The sequence below is a fragment of the Danio rerio genome, chromosome 14 (assembly GCF_052040795.2).
Source record: "Danio rerio strain M-AB ecotype USA chromosome 14, GRCz13ab, whole genome shotgun sequence".
Taxonomy (NCBI): domain Eukaryota; kingdom Metazoa; phylum Chordata; class Actinopteri; order Cypriniformes; family Danionidae; genus Danio; species Danio rerio.
Window position 1 is genome coordinate 43,610,700 of NC_141034.1, and position 16,379 is coordinate 43,627,078.

Consider the following 16,379-nt stretch of genomic DNA (forward strand, 5'->3'; position numbering starts at 1 on the left):
CATATCTTTAGTCTCAGCACGCTCCAAACACCACCATGCTCTCCCTCTACACCTTCCTCCCCTAAAATAACCCGTGCAACTCTCTCAAGCAACACTTATTAATGGAAATGGGGCTAGGCCGGGTAGTAATGGAGTTCGACTGTGGTTCTGAGGTTCCACCACACTCCCTCTGTGGTGAAATTAAGAGAACTGTCACTTGTAATTGGGTTGCTCTCTGTGCCTCGGTGTAATCTTTTCTCACGCTCTCAAGAGCCGAGCCATCTTGAGCCTAACTGGGCCAGACTTTGCACAATAGTCCGTCAGAATCTCTTCGGAGGATCTGAAATAAAACAGAACTTCCAAGCAGCCAGATCCACGCCTTGGGTGGAGATTATTCCGCTTTTGTCTTGCAGAAAAGTGAATCATCTTACTTTGTTTTGCTTTTTGTCTGAAATGAGTTCATGAGTGACATGCAAAGCCGCATTGTTGTTACAAAGAAAAGTTTTGTTTGCTGGCGGCATAGTGCTTTGCGGTGGATAAAATGGCTTGAGATATCAGAAGCTCAGACATGAGTTTTGACTCCTTCAGATATGAAGGGACATGCTCTTTTTGTTTGAGGAAGGGTTTCGCAACCTCTCTCTATCTTTTTCTCTTGATCCACCCACTCACCCTTTAATCTAAAAACGTAAAGTTATTACTTTATTTATTCCCCTCTTATGTGAGGAGATAGGTTTTTTGTTCTTTATCTTTTTTTTTTTTTTTTTTTTTTCAAATAATAGAGAAAGTGACCTGCTCCTTCCCTATTAGGCCAGTGGATTGTTTTTACCCTATGTATGGGTCCATGGGAATGGTCCTAGTTTTAGCATTACAAGTTTATAGAATTTTTACTTATTCACTTATTTTTATTTTTTGCAGCCAGTACTGGGAAACACCCATAAACTCTAGCATTCGTACTCTACGACCGATTTAGTTCCTCCAATTCACTTATGGCACATGTCTTTGGAGACTGGGGGAAACAGGAGCTCCCGGAGGAAACCCAAACAAACAAGAGACATGCAAACTCCACACAGAAATGCCAATCAGGGACTTGAACCAGTGACCTTCTTGTGGTGAAACGACAGTGCTAACCACTAAGCCAGCGTGCCATCCTTTATTTTATTTTTAATTTTATAAATACACAGAGAATTATTGTGTATTTTTCTGTTAAGTTTTGATTTTAAAGTCTGCCTACTTTTTCATTCTTATTTTTCTACTCTCTCTTGTTGTTTGCTTCTGATGCCAGGATGGTGCCTAACCACCACACAAAAACGTGTTACGAAGTGTACAGAGGAAGTAGGCAGTGATCGGATCAGGGACACTTTTTGGAATTGCTTGGTTAGATGGATGCCACAGCGCATTTGAAACAGGAATGTCAGAATGAGTTCCCTCCTCTTGCTCCTTCCTGTCACTGCAGAGCTGATTAAGAAAAGATGGGCTCCTGCTTGAATGAACCACACACACACAGACATATACACACACACAAGGCCCTGATGCGCAACACGCGACAGACTCAACTCAATTTCCCACTTCTCAGTGCCATAACATCCTCACTGTACGAGATTACTTTAACGGCAGATTGAGTTGTGATTTCTTTACCTGAGTCACAATGCTTGCCCTTGCACTTTATCTTGTCATTAAAAAGTATGTGAGTTTGCTTTGGCGTGATGCTTGAGAACATTCCATTCCATTTATTTTCATGTAAAAATGCCTGAATGAATTTTCACAGTATGTCTGATAATATTTTTTCTTCTGGAGAAAGTCTTATTTGTTTTATTTCGGCTAGAATAAAAGAAGTTTAGTATTTTTTTAAAAACCATTTTAAGGTCAAAATTATTAGCCCCTTTAATCTATATATATTTTTTTGATTGTCTACAGAACAAACCATCGCTATACAATAAATGGCCTAATTACTCTATCCTGCCTAGTTAACCTAATAAACCTAGTTGAGCCTTAAATGTCACTTTAAGCTGTATACAAATGTCTTAGAAAAATATCTAGTCAAATATTATTTACTGTCATCATGACATCATGATCATCATGATAAAATAAAGCAGTTATTAGAAATGAGATATTAAAACTATTATGTTTAAAAATGTGTTGAAAAAATCTCTCCGTTAAACAGAAAGTGGGGAAAAAATAAACAGGGGTGCTAATAATTAATAATAAAAAATAGTTTTAATAGGAAGCTATACAATATTATATTTGTGCATATACATTACATTAGTCAGTACTGAAGCCAAATCTGGAGCTTATCTAACAAAATAACTTACGATAACAGTTCAAAGACTAGTACACACAAAATTATATCTTATAGAAAAATATTAAATACAAATTTTAAAAAGAAGAAAACTCGAGAGAAGCAAAAAATTAAAAAATTTAGTTAAAAATTTGTAGTTTCTTTTTGCAATATTTTGCTTGAATTTAATTGTATCCTTCAATTTCTAAAGATGTTCTGAGACTAAAATATAATTTTAATAAATATATCTGTTTAAAAATTCTGTTTTGTTTAAATGCACTACAATACACTGCCTACATTCAGTAAGAAATGGATAAAAATATTGATTTTTAAAATGGGATGTACTTAATTATGCTGAGCACTGTATGTAGATGTATAAATGCATTACCATTTAAAACTTTGAATGCTTAAATGCTTATCTTAATGAGTCTGCATGTAAAAAGACAGTATGAACAGTAATATTGTGAATTATTATTATTATTATTATTAGAATTTAAGAGAACTGAGTCACATGATTGCTCTTATCAGAGATCTCTTATTATTACCTAAAACAGCTGCTGCATAACATTTTTTGTGGAAAATGCAATACATTTTCCAGGTTTACTTGATGAATAAAACATTCAGATGTAAGCATTCATTTCAGAAATATTAACATTTTTTGGCAGGAATGTGCATGCACTGTCACTTTTGATAAATTTTGAGTATTTAAAAAAAACACATTGATGTTTTGAACTGCAGTACATCCACTTATTCTCTGATTAAATGAAGGCAGCTTCTGGTTAGATTTATAGCTATAGTTTAGCATCATAGCTTGAGAATCACTAGCAGCGTCCTAATAGGATCCTTGCGAAAGTCTGAAGTCCCAGTGGTATTTTTTTTTCTAAGGTACTGTTGTCTGCTTGAGCAACTGCTCTGATGTTTATTGATATGTCTTGCTCATTGATTCGTCTACTCCCTGGACAATTACAGCTTCAGTTTTCTCTACACGCTTAAAAGGAGTAGCGCTGAAACATGAGGCCCATTTGTCACGCCTGGTTTCTCCGTTCTGTTGCAGTAGCTGCGCATGGATTTTATTTATGCAAGAAATAATTCCAGTTTATCCGTTTTGAATAATCATCTGTATATACTGAGAGAAGTGGATATATTTTTGCTCAAATTTTTGACTTTTTTCAAAGGTTTCAAGCGAGCGAGCATTAGAAGTGTTCAGGATCGATGCTCTCTCTTAAGGGGCTGGATATTCCAGTCCGACATTACGGCGGTGCATTAGAAGATTAAAAGTAATGTCTGAACGCGTGTGCCACTGCTTAATTGATTCTCAGGCTCCTTCTAGACGAGGTGTCGCCATCGATCCGCTCTGCCAATTTCTTGATTGCAAATCCTGATGTCAAAGAATCCGGCCTAATGCCATAATCATACACTTGTGATGACGAGGGAGTTGTTTCTAATCAAACACTACAGGCTATGCCAGTGGTGATTTTTTTAAAGCAAAGCAATCAGTCTGTTTAAAGCAGGATGTCTGTCCCTTTTGTCTTTGAAATACTATTGCGCAATGGCAAAATCCCTTAAGATCACCGATGTCGCCTTCTCACATTGATTGATTTACTAATTGTTGTTTACACGCAGGATTAGTTTGCTTTCATCCCTCGAGAGTTGGTCCATATAAAGAATTAGTTTATCTTGGCTGACACTGCTTCTGCGAACAGTTGCCCGAGGTGCAATCATTAAAGTAAGAAAGCCAACATGCGTTTTTATATTACTTCACTTTTCACTTCATTGATCCTCATGCACAGGAAGGAAAATATATTGCGTATTATTCTAGCCATCTTGTATCTCAGCTATAGCTGGATGCTTTAAGGTTAGCATTGCTAAATTGTGCTGTTTTCCATTCGTGATGCTAAGAAGTGGGTTAAGTTGGTATCGGTGTGGCAGTTTATTAAGTGCGAAAATGCATCAGTGTGATAGCAGGAGGCGGTCCCTTCTCGCCGCTCCTCTAGAGCTCTGTTTTTAATAAGGAGAATGCGCTCTTTAATTGTTGAGTGAGACCATAACAGATGCTTCACTTCCATATTAATGGAGAACTGGAAAGCTGGTGTTAAGGGGGTGGCAGCCGACTGTAATGCCGAAAAGAGATAAACAGAGTGAACTAGCGCAAAGTGGGTGAAATTTGAGGGAAAATCACGCGGAAAAAGACTCCTTCATTAGTTTGTTTTCCTCATTCTGTTCTGCTCAGCAGATGATGTTCTCAGAGTTTGTACTGACTTTGCAAATTAGGATGCAGTGGCAAGCGTTCGCAGCCAATATAAGCCTGTCAATCACATTTGTAATGCGAGTGAGAGGGTGTTGATGTTTCTTGCCTTTCCCCTCGCTTCAACCTGTCGAGAACAGTAAATAATGCTGATAGTTTAGGGAAACGCAACATGACGAGAGTTATCCCAGCGTGCCACGGCGCACGCCACCGAGGGGCCAGGGAAATGGCTCTGATTATGTTTTGCATATTAACTGACAGCATGGAAGATGTCTAAATTGGCTGTCATTTAAGCTTATGAAATGGATATGGTTTTCCCAAATGAAATAAACATCATCGGCGTTATAGCAACAATTTTTTTTTCTCCTCCTTTTCTATGTTGATAGACAAACTCAATTTTAGTGTCAATGCTTAATGTTCATCATGTTTGGTTATGAGGTTCCTGTCACCAACACCTGCAGGCAAGGAAAGCATTTTTTATTCATTTCTCTGTTTATTTTAGTTGTTACGAGTCAAGGAATTTAAAAGCAACATAAATGAAACAAACATATCACTCGGCAGACATTCGTCTTGATGAATTTCAGTTTGTTTGGCCATCAGAAAACGAGTGCAGTTGTTTCACCGACACGCATTTAGATGTGATGTGAAGTTCTTTATTAAACAGGAAGCTGTGGAAGTGTTTTCATCTCCGCTCCCATTGGATCCTGACTGCACAGAAATGGTTCTCAGTGGCAGTGCTTATTGACAGCTCTTCAGTCTGCTTGATTTAAAGCGATGATGACGTCACCAAACTGGTTTCTGGTTTTGATGGTGACCGTGGCAACAGTCACCGGAGAGGTGGTCCTTGCAACTGCACTGACATTTGCAGCCTTTTTTTCTGACCTTTCTGTGCTGCTGGGATTAATCCAGTCCTTCCCGTCGAGCGAGTGGATGGATGTGAGTGTTGTGCACAGAGCCCATAACAGGATGAAGAGCACCGCCGTCTTGGCGTTTGAGATATTTTGATATAAACCCTGAACTGTCCATTTGCTATTTTTTTTTCCACTTTCATTTTTGGTCTTGCTCTTTATCTTGATTTCTTGCACACACACTCTCTCTCTTTCTTACCTTTTCCCACCTGCAGTTCACCTCAGTGTACTGCAGAGGGCAATCTGTGACTGCGCTTGACCGTGAGCTCTTCATGCCAGGGTTCGGAGAGCTATGTGTTTTGGATTGTTGTATAAACTATGCTATATCTGATGAGGAAATAACAAGCTGTGGCAGCTAGCGGACCTGCGTCCTTGCCCTAAGACTCTGGGGGCCGTTGAAGTCTGCGTGTCTATCGCAGGAGTACAGGATAAGTGAGCCGGCGGATCAGGAAGTAAAAAAGCACAATAAATGATTTCTGGCTTGTACTAATGGGATTTATTATTAACTGCTTGTCAGCACAGATGCACATTGATCCTGTTCTTCACGGCTGTGGGGGGCGGAGAGGGTGGCAGGGTGTTTTTGCTGGAAAAAAAAAAGCAAAACATGCTTGTGCTCTGAATGGCTGGTATCTAACATGATCTGGAATGGGGCCTGAGTTACGGATGCGAAGCGCAGGTGGAAGAGCATTGATTTATACCAGCAGGTTTGCAAGGGTTTTATAGGATTGGCTAAATGTCATTACTCTGCTGGTGGCAAGGTGATGAACTGTAATAAACTTTGATGTGGGTGGGCGGGTGTCAGGTTGCCAGTCACTCGTAAACCTTAGAAGCGTGACTGATTTTGAGAGATTGTTTAAAAAGTGTTCCCTAGATGGCACTTTGTTTGAAATGTGTGCTTTTTATTCTGCTAGCACGGAGTCATCTGTAGTGTCTGTACTACTATTTAAAAGTTTTAGTTCAGTAACATTTTTAAAGTAGAAATTAATGCATTTTTAGTCTGTCAGAACACATTAAATGGATCAAAAGTGACAGTAGATAAATTTATAATGTCACAAAAGATTTCACGAAAGTTATGTTCTTTTTAACTCTCTGTTTATTATAAAATTCTGCAAAAAAAAATGTTTCAGTTTTCACAAAGACATTGTTATTACCAGATATCAGCATGCAATTTTAGACACAAGTGGTCAGGTAAGACGTGTTCTGAGGCCACTTTTGTTTGGATTACTTCCACTTTTATTTTGTTATGCATAAAATCATTTATTTGCGTTAGTGTTGACATGGATGAGTGTCCAAACTCGATCCTGGATGGCTGGTGTTCTGCATATTTTAGTTCCAGACTCAATTAAATACACTTGAACCAGCTAATCAAGCTCTTTCTTGGTATACTAGAAACTTTCGGGGAGGTGTGTTGGAGAAAGTTGGAGCTAAAGTGTGCAGGACACCCGCCCTCCAGGACGGAATTCAGACACCACTGCCTTAAAGAGTCACGAAACACCAAAAATTTTTTTGAGGTATTGACAGTCATATATATGTCCCACGTTCCTAAAAACACTATTAGGACACATATATATTCACAAAAAAGTGAAACTTGGTTATGTTTTTGCGTTGTTTGTTAATTTGTTCTTCTGGTTTTAAAATAAATTTTGAAGCAACGTCACAGTGATGAAATGTAAATGATGAGATGTAAATTCCAGCGTGGAGATTGGCTGTCTCTACCAGCCGGTACAAAATGATATCATTGAGTTTTCAGCTCATCTGTTCAATGAATCATGAGAAAGACTTGGTTCGAACCAATCAGCGCGCTATATTGTGAACAAGATGCAACTTCTTTGATATGTATTATATTGCTTCGTAGACTCCTTTTACCTGTTCAAATGTTCAGAGATGCATTGTTTTTTTGCAAACCGTAATTCGAAGAAGAAGAAGAATTGTTTGAAGACGTGGATGGCGTGGTGATGCAATGACGTTAATCGATCTGCTATAATGTGTAAAACGGGATCATGAATGAAACATTTACATCGGTCAACTATTGTAAACACCTTAATCATAACATTATTTTATATAGATTAAGGTAAATAATTCAATTACTGATGTCCAAGTAAATGTAGTCACTGTCTATCTCCTCTGCATCTGTGTTTGTGTTGTCTCAGTGAAAATCAGCGTGTGCACGTAATGAAACTCCCCTTTTCATGCAAACCCTTCCCTCTTTCACCACTGCACACTCCCACCTAAATAAAGCTGGACTTACCCACTTTCCTGACATTTTTCAAAGTAGAGGTGTGAAAACACCCTGCTGAGAGAGGGTGGTTTTGTGGCCCTTTAATGAATGTTCCATAGCTTATATGTGAGTGGGAAATCAATCAAAAGAAAAACACGTGGATAGCATCTACTATTTTGATCAAAGTCCAACTCAGCAAAGTATAAATATCTTATTTTGGTGTGCTTACTCACAATGTGTTACATATCGATCACATTTCTGGAAGAGTAAGTGGTCTTTTATGGATGTTCCAATTAATTAGCATTTCCATGAAAGCAATTGGATCCAAAATGTTATCATCTACCTCTGAAAGGGATAAAAAAAACAAGTTAAACTTGTCCATTTGTTGACAAACTTTTTCTTTATACCACAATTAAACAGGGCTAAAAATAGAAATACAGCAAAACTGTTTTCGACATTGATTAGAATGAGAAATGACTTAATAGCGGCGCTAAATGAATCATGTCAAAATTAAAAGACTGATGATGAAAGGAATGAATTTTGTTTGAATATATTGTCAGGTAAGTAACATTTTACCACCATATTACTATTTCTAGTCATAAATGCATCCTTGGAGACTGCTTTCAAAACAAAAACTCAAACAAAAACTTTTAAATGGTTTCTTAAGTATGTTGGCTCTAAAGTTTTCGGTCCAAGCACACAAGACTCCTCCTCTAGTCTAGTCGCTTCAAAGTCTCCAAACACAGAGCTTGTCCTAATCCGCCACCTTTCTTCTCATCCCACACCGAGCTGATTAATTCATTCATTCTTTTCTAATCTCACATCAGCTAATGTGTTGCAGTCTCCATCAGCATAGGGGTGTGTTGTTGTGCGCATTGAAGGTCAAGTCCCTGCCTCTAATTAATTGCTTTTTGGTAATATTCACAAGTCAGGGATACAGATAAGCCGGCGTTTAATATTCAAGGAGTCTGTTTATTTTCTACCGAATTAGTTTTGTTATTTTCTTTTTAATACTTCACCTTCATGTTTTTGGCAGAATGCTCGCATCGCATATTCAACTGGGTGTCTTTCTGGAAGGCTCTGTGGGGTTGTTGTCAATTATTTCATTGTTTTGGAGGCGTCGTCTTCATTAGGGAACCACGGTGCGTCTGCCGGACGAGGTGGGAGCTGAGACTTCATTGGCACTGGAGTGCTTGGCCATCGGGGGAAATCTACGGCAATACTCACCTAGATGAGCGGAAATTGGTGCAAATCTTCACTAGAAGATTAATGGCATCAAGGAGGAGCTCAAGCAGAGAGTTTGCAAGTTCTTGAGGACTTTTTAATTCTTTCACTCTGTTTTCTTAATTCTCGCCAGTTTAATTACCTCATTTCTTTCTCTCCTGACAACATGCACATGTTTTCTTCTCATTTATCTTTTGCAGCCTCTCTTTTAATTGGTATATTTAGTATTACTTCATTATTTGAGCGCCGTTTTTACACAGAGGAGCTATTTATACCTTGTACTTAACTTGTTGTTCTTTAAATCCGGCTGTATTTGCTATTCGATAGACTCTTTTGCCTGGGACACTAACCAGCTTGACTTCTCCAAAACATTTTATGGACTTTATACAGGCCAATTTACTGTGCTGCTCGGCCCATTGTTGTAAGAGAGTGTGATGCTTGTCTTACCCTGAATGAGATAATGTTAGCTCTCCTGTGAATGGGCTGAATTCCTCCACTGCTCTTTGTGTCCAGGTGATTAAATTCCAGGGAATTTGGGGGGCATCATTGTCGTCACTGGTGCATAGCAAGCAGACAAACCTTTTTGCATGTTAATCTCAGAGCTCCGCTTTTGTGTACAAAGGCACAATCTGAATTGGCATAAATACAAAAAAGACACAGAGATCGTTTTACCAGCACTTAAGGGAGAGGTATGAACGCTGTAACTGAATTTAACACAAAGCCTGGTAATTTGCTAGAGTTATCAGATTTCATATTCAAGATCGCATGAGTGTTTGGATAAAGATGTGAAGATGACTTCATTGCAGTGTGGATTGGTTTTCGGTTTTGGAGATAAAACATTGTCTGACATAGATAAGTTCCATAAAAGCATTGCTTTTACTGGAGTATATACTGCATTTTTGAGGGAATAATTTGTTTTTAATTAATAAATATATTATTTATTTTTTTATTAAAAGGTTAACATTAATAATAATACAAGTTAAATGTTTAATTTTTACAGAAAACCTACTGTATCACTTCATTTTAATCACTACAACTACTGCTAAAACACTGCAAGAGTGCTTTAATTGCTTCAATTTTCAGTTTTAAGAAATATGACAAAACTAAGTGAATTTTATCTTTAAACAAGCAAAATAATCTAGTTTTTCCTTTTGAAATAAGATTATATTGCTTACTCCAAGCATTTTGTACAGTTTACTGTACTACTACTCCAGGGTTCCTGCGGGCTCTTAAAAAGTCTTAATGTCTTATATTCATCCATACATTTTCTTTTCGGCTTAGTCCCTTTATTAATCAGGGGTAGCCACAGACGAATAAACCGCCAATTTATGCAGCATTTGTTTTACGCTGCGGATGCCCTTCCTGCTGCAACCCATCACTGGGAAACATCCATACACACTCATTCACATACACACACACTGCATGTATTTGGACTTGCGAGGGAAACGGGAGCACCGAGAGGAAACCCACATGAACATGGGGAGAACATGCAAACTCCACACAGAAACGCCAACTGGCCCAGCCGAGGCTCAAACCAGCAACCTTCTTGCTGTGAGGCGATCGTGCTTTCCACTGCGCTACCGTGACCCCCCATGTCTTAAATTTCAAAAACAATATTTTAGGCCTTAAAGTCTTAAATTCACTAAATAATAATTTTAAACAGGTCTTAATTTTCCTCTGTCCAAGTAAAGCTACCCAATCAGGCCGACATCCATCAACAATCTATCTCAATAAAACCTTTTTAATGTAAATTTATTTATTTATTTTTTGCAAAGAGATCCAATTTACAAGCTGTTTGACTTTTTTACAGCAATTTCTTATAATTAAATTCCCTAATCAGGGAAAGAAAACTAAAAATAATTGAAAAAATAAAAATAATATCTTCATTATAATAGCAGAGCAACATATCACTTTACATGATACATTATACTCAATCAATTCGGACCAAAAGTCAACAATGTATATTTTTGATTATTTATGTCATTGTCTAAATAATAAATAAACGCTTAACACTGTTAAACTTGTCATTAAGAAAAGTGTATAAAACTAGATTTTTCTTGTTTTAACACATTAAAATGTCACAAAAAAATAATTACATTATTTTTTTAATTTTTTTATTTTTTTGTTGCAACCAACCGGGCCATTACAAAAAAAATCATCAGTCTTTAGCTAGTCTAAAACTGAATTCGGCAACATTTTATTTTGATGGTCCATTTGAATATTAGTAGACTGTCTGCCTTATATCTGTTGATACTGCTCCTTCAACAGACATTCAACTGACTATAAGAAACTTAGTACATGTCAATTTACATTAATCTCAACCCCAACCCTAACCTAACAGTCTACTTATAATCTAATGAGAATTAGTTGGCATGATTCAATGTAACAAACGGACCATCAAAAGAAAGTGTGATGTTGAATTCATAATGGTCTTAGGGGTCTTAAAAAGTCTTAAATTTTACCTAATTAAACTTGCAGAACCACCTACTAATACTACGACTCCTATTACAACTTTTTATTATTATTATTATTATTATTATTATTATTATTATTATTATGAAATCCACTTCAAGACAAAAGGACAAACACAAACAAGAAATCTTTCTAAAAACGGGTCTGTTTTTTTTTTAGTTTTGATGAAGTATAAAGAAAATCTGAAGCAACAGGCTGCTTCCCCTCAAACATGTCAGTGTCAATACAGATTAAATAATCCAGATGACGTTAATAAGTAGAATAAGACATGAAAGCGTGTCATGCCACCTCTGATACCTCCTCCGCCTTCACATTCCTTGTGAAAAAGGTTTTAGCATCTGCGGCGGTAGACAAGTCCTCGTCAATGTCTTCAGTAAACGCTGCCTCCCGCACGGCCTGTCACAGCAGAGGTTACTGCCGTCATCCCTGCCGTTCACTAGTGACGCTTCGCCTGTAAACACTGCTCTCTGCTCTCCTGCTGCTGGCTGGGGGTAGTACGTGTGTGTGTGTGTGTGTGTGTGTTTAATGTGTTTGTGAGGATGTGTTTATGCTTATTAGAGAGTTTGGAGCAGAGACGGTGAGCACAACAAACTAGAGGAGGTGGCATTTTTCCAGACTGTACCACAGAGCTGATGAGATATTGGAACAGGGGGGAACTAGCATTAAAGTCAACCAGAAATAAAAATTTATTTTGGGGTGTTAGTGTAAATATGTTGTCTTAAGGTTATCTGTGAGCACACTCTAATATTGGGAGAAAGTTTATTTTTATTTTATTATTATTTAGCATCTCTAACTTGCATTTCTGAATTCTGCCAATATGTATCAAGTTTTTTTTAGGATGTCACTTCCTCATACTTTAGCTTCTCATCAGATCTTCAGACCAATCAAAGAGGGCTGGGTGATTAATTAAAAAGTAATCAAAATTAATCGACATTTATAACCTATAATGGATCAAATCTTTCTAGGTTGATTTTATTAAATTTTTTTCCCAGCGCATGTGGAGTCTCGTGATCCTGCTCTTTTAGCCACATTGCAGCCACATCTGATCTCTGGTCAAATAGGACGATGTACCCATTCTTGAGCCTTACTTTTTGTATTACATTGACAATGATTAAAGCTGTGCCAGAGATGCCTTGAGACAGCATATTTTCCATTACCTTAAAATTATTATTTATATTAAAAGATACACAGCAAAATATGGGGACCCAAAACAACTCTATGGGTGTTAATTTCAACACTTTGAAAGTGTCTCATGGGGTCCACTCAAAACAGAGTTAAATCAACACTTTCAAAAGGGTTGGCACATTGACACCGAAGTAAGGGTTAATTTTAACTCTGGGCAGAGTTAAAAAATGTAACTATATTTAACACCGCCTGGTGTAATATATTGTTATTTTATTCAACTCTCTTGAGTGTAAATATGGTAAAAAGGTAAAATAGACTGTAAATTACAAAATAAAAAACATTTTATTTGAAAACATTCACCACTTCAACAATTCATTTAATTTTTAAAAAGCAACAATGTCAAATATGCTTTAAATGTTTTATTAGTACAGACAGTATCAACAAAATATGTATGACCAGTGCTCAAAAAGGCTGTTTCAGTCCTTTGGTCCAAACTTGATGTGTTATCAGAGCAATTTGAAATTTCAATATAGCGTCACTCATAGTTTACTTCTGAACTCATAGTTTTCTTCTGAAATTACATTTTAAACAACTTGGCGTGCAAATCTTTCACTTCAGGTGTTTCCTTGGTCCTCCATATCAAACAGAGCAGTTTAAATGAAGGTATAAATGCTGTAAACTTGTGTGAAAACAAACTGGAGCTAGGAAATCTCATCAAGCATGTCCTGTAAATGAAGTGCTTCCCAGCCACAGATTGACCTTTTTATCCATGACGATGTAGCAGCTACTGATCGCTCGTCTGGTGGTTCCTGATGCACGGATATAGGGTGATGCTCATCTAAGAACTCTTCAAGACTCCAGCATGACTAAGAAAAATGTTTGAAAACACATTGCAATCAAATTCTATGATATATTTAAAAGAACATTTAAAGTAAATAAAACATTCAAGAAATCTAAACTCACCTTTTGAAAATCTTCATGATGATCCACAACTTGACTCTCCCAGCTGGTTGAGGTGACAGGATATGGAAAAGTAGAAAAAACACATACATCACTGTTGGAATCTCCAAAAACAATTAGGTTAACCACTATGACTAGAACTGGAAAAACAGGCAGCTGTCTGTCCAGAATCCTCAATTTAACACAACACTTGGAGCAAAATTTAGAGGATCTTAAAATCTTTTATATCATTTAGTGATGCGGACTTCCCCAAAATACCACAGTGTAAAAAATATTCATAAACTTCATAAACAACAGTTTTCTGTAAGCGTGTGCGTGTGTGTGTGCGCGCGTGCATGTTTCTTTACCTGATACAACTTGTTAGGCCCTTTCAGGTCCAGCATTGACGCCACCTTTACTGGAGTCTAGCAGATGTTTCAGGTCCAAATATAATCTAAAATATTAGGATAAGCAGAAGAGGAAAAGTGCAAAGTAAAGAGCAAAACATTATTTAAGTAACAGTTCACCCACAATACAAAACTTATCACCTTCATGTCATTCATTATTCTTTAATGCTCTAATACCCTCTCAGCTTATGTGAAACAAATACAGAACTTTATCAAACTTATCTTCATTATTATCACCACATATGACCAAGAAGGTGTGCTTGGTCATTTCACCAACTCTGGAAATACACCATCCGTCTCTAATCAGCCACCGTCTCAGGGTCTTGTGTTATTGTATAGAGAACTGTGGCTGTTAAAAAAACAACAACAAAACATTAGTATCTAACACATATGCATAACCTTCAGATAAAAAGGAGAGATGAACATCACAAAGTATGCCTCACACTTTTTCAGATATCTTTTGATTCAGATGTTTATTATTGATAATAAATCTACAAATCAAACCTGTATCATGATTAGGCTGCTCAAATATGAATCAGTTGATTAATTTTACAGACAGGTGGCTGTTTACAACGCACTAAATTGTCTTTAATAAAACGGAAATGTTGTGTACAGTACATGCTAAGCCTATAGTTTTAAACACAATATCATGCGGGAGAAAAAGCTTGACTAAGATGTTCCTGACTACAGAAATAGCCTAACTTACTAACGTCAGACATCCCGAGTTGGGAAAAGTAATTTTCGGGGGATACAGAGTTGATTTGCGGGAGGTAGCGGGAGAGATGAGAACCTGAAGAGCAATGGGATGAGTTGCGCGCGACGTACCTAAAGAGCGGTGGGGGTGACTTGCGCGCGACGTACCTGAAGGGATGCGGTGGAGAGGGGTGTGCAAAGTGTTTAATGACCGGGCGGAAGACGCGCGATTTCCGGGAGATTATCATTAATTTGCGGGCATCTACTTGGGCATCTGGGAGTCTCTGTGCATTTGCGGGATAACGTTAACGTTAGTCCCGCAACTTCCGGGAGACTTCTGTAACCTTAAATGTCCGAGAAAGTGCGAACGCGGTCATTTAAAGACATTAATGTTAACATTCCGACTTTAATGGTTGTCAACGCTTAATATAATTCAAGCGTACGTTATCACGCGAGTCTATGAACTAACGGTATAACGTTATGGACGGCCACGAATGAACCAGTTTAAAAGGGCCGCGGTGTTTAAAATAACCAAATTAACGTAACGTTACACGAATAACAAACAATCATATGTTAGTCAGGAAGCCTTTTAGTAAGCATATGTTCATTTACTCACCAGATATGTTTTAGAAACTCCCCAGAGCGTATGGAAACCGTCCTGTGTTGCCGTTAGCATCCGGGCAGAGTAGGCTAGGCTGCTCCGGGGATTCCCTCGCTAGTTTGCTTCGAATTAAAGTAGAAGTGTCGATTTTATTTTACAGATGGGTAACAACGCACACAATGGCATTAAGCGTGACAGAAATGTGTTGAACATGTACATTTGATTTTTTTATGCACTATGTATGCGTGAGCATATATAAAAACATTCTTGAAAAGAAGTGAATAGTAATGCAGTTAAGCTAACGCTAGATACACAAACGACCATGAATGAACTGCAGAAGATTAAAATTGTCACTCCATTCTAAAGTTATTAACTTAACAATATGTTTACAACTGTATTTCCTTAAAGAAAGTCAGTAAAATACCAACATTTAGGTAGTTTGACTCACCAGTTGCTGTTCTAAACCTCAGATGGAAAATGGCATCTGGAAAATTCTTCAGTGACTGGGGCTGCATGAATTCCCGGATGTTGGAAATAACACCACCAAGTCTTGAAAAGATAACTCCTTGATTTCGCACTGAATAAAATCAATTCTAACTCTTATTATATTCATTTATCAAAATCTAACTCTTTAACGTTAACACTTTACTCTGAAATGCTTCAACACCGAGAATTTAACTCAGATGAATTTGCTGTGTATGTTTACAGAAGATGCAAGAAATACACTGTTTAAAGTATTATTTACAGGATATGCAAGAGTTACAAGTAAATTAATTTATTTTTAAATTTTTAGAAGAGATGCTGCTTATTTTCTACTTTTAATAATAAAAAAATTAAATAAAAAATAATAAATAAATAAAAAATAAAAAATTCTTTATTTTGGTTCCAAAAGTGCAAGTTATCAAAGATAAAAGTGACTGTCGGTCTTTTAGGTTTTAAGCAATGCATGTATTCATTTCATTTCCACAACGTTGATGTTCAATAAATAATCAAAGATAGTAGATAGTGTTCGCACTAAGTAATCCAAGTAATGCACCCTTCATTTAGAAATCACTCACTTGTAATTTGTGAGCATATTTTCTGTACTCAACCTGTCAATGAACTACATGGGCAAAAAAAAATATATATATATAGTCCAATAATCGTTACGAGTTAAAATGTTCAATTAATTGAGATTTTGATTTTAGGCTAAATTGCCCAGCCCTACAATCAAATGCTCTCTAGTATCTGAAGTGCCTCAGCCCCTAAGATGCTATACTGCAGCTGAAATTAGTTATTTATTCACATGTAACT

The 16,379-nt window shown here is 37.1% G+C and overlaps 1 protein-coding gene and 1 long non-coding RNA gene across 51 annotated transcripts in view; one reads left to right on the forward strand and one right to left on the reverse strand.

Moving 5' to 3' along the window:
• Positions 1 to 16,379, forward strand: part of diaph2 (diaphanous-related formin 2) — a 716,224-nt gene that overhangs the window by 107,072 nt on the left and 592,773 nt on the right. The gene's annotated exons all lie outside the window — the stretch shown is intronic.
• On the reverse strand, positions 12,770 to 15,594 carry LOC147840882 (uncharacterized). The gene is made up of 5 exons (XR_015507987.1): positions 15,535 to 15,594; positions 15,102 to 15,208; positions 13,754 to 14,141; positions 13,410 to 13,452; positions 12,770 to 13,312 (listed from the first exon to the last, which is right to left on the reverse strand). It is a non-coding gene; the product is annotated as an uncharacterized LOC147840882 (long non-coding RNA).